The sequence below is a fragment of the Chrysochloris asiatica genome, unplaced genomic scaffold, assembly GCF_000296735.1.
Source record: "Chrysochloris asiatica unplaced genomic scaffold, ChrAsi1.0 scaffold00022, whole genome shotgun sequence".
Classification (NCBI taxonomy): domain Eukaryota; kingdom Metazoa; phylum Chordata; class Mammalia; order Afrosoricida; family Chrysochloridae; genus Chrysochloris; species Chrysochloris asiatica.
The window spans coordinates 6,802,133-6,803,540 of NW_006408540.1; positions in this window are offsets into that span (position 1 = coordinate 6,802,133).

Below are 1,408 nucleotides of genomic sequence, written 5' to 3' on the forward strand. Positions count from 1 at the left end.
ATCTCATAATAAATGAAGCTATATCTCATAAAAAAACTTAAAAAGAAGAGTTTTTCTTTCCCCTTTTATGCATGTTTTCATAAAAATAGGGAGTAGTCACATCACTGAAGAGCAAGAAAATCAATCCAATCTCTTTACACTTAAGTATATTCAATGATGGACAAAACAGATTTTATAAAAACTGAAAGGCTTCAATTATTTGCAGAAGTGAATGCCAGTTTTGATAAACTGTTTGATAGTGTAGGAAAGAGTGCTCTTTATATACATGAAGTACTAGAAGATATAGTGAAAATTATGTAAATAAAGGAGAGACTTTGAAGACTGAACTGGGGACTATTTGTATCAACAAAATATGAGAGCAACTTAAGGGGATGTTAAATGACCAAAAGATTGTACGCATTGAGTATGTGTAAAGAAAAATAAGGAAATATGGTGTGTTCACAAGTTTCAAGAAAATTTTTTATAGCAGGAAGAATTAAAGATTATTCAGTTAATTCGCTTTAATAACTAGTTTCAAGATGTGTAGCCTGTAGAACTTCAATTAATATTGTTTACAATCCTGAAATTTTCTTATTTAGCATTTCATTTTTGCTGTATATTTAGCATAACTCAAGAATTTTTTATTCATACTTGCTGAATCCATTACATTTAATGAAAATTCTCTTGTTATTTTAATGTGCAAATATAGCAATACTTTCTTATAACTTCTGTTCAATGTTAAAGCTAAATAAAATGGTGAAAATATTTTATAAGAGGAAAGACTAGGAAGATCCATGCTTCTTTACGTATAAAGTATGTCAAAGAGTTTTCCCAGTTACTCTCATTTATTAGTATTGCTCTATTGATGAAACAGTTCTGTTTATTTTTAAAATTCTGATTAAAAATGTATTATTTTCAGCTCATGGTTTAAATTTTTATTTTACTTTGTTACTTGACAAGTCTTTATTGTAGTACTGCTACGTATTTAATACTGAGTTATGTGATTTTGGGGAAATAATGAAAAACATATACCCCCTAGGATTTTAAAGTTTTATTGGAGAGGAATGGCCCAAGTATATGAATTAAAGAGCAATACAGTGAAGTATGAAGGATTAGTTGTGTGCTACAGGGCATAGGTCACTACTGAAAAAGAGTGAAAATCAATAATATGATGAAAGAAGGTATTTTGAGAAGACACAATTTGGCAATGCTCTTATATCCACAGTGAGTTGCAGTAGGATTCTATAACTATTAACAGCATTGAAGCATAAGTACTGGACTACTAATCACAAGGTCAGAGGTTCAAACTCAACTGATGCTCCTTAAAAACCCAATACAGAGTTGCTATGAGTCAGAACCAGTTCTACGACACCTAACCATAGTAAGGAAAAATGGTGGATAAAATTTTTAAAGCGGATCAATGAAAACT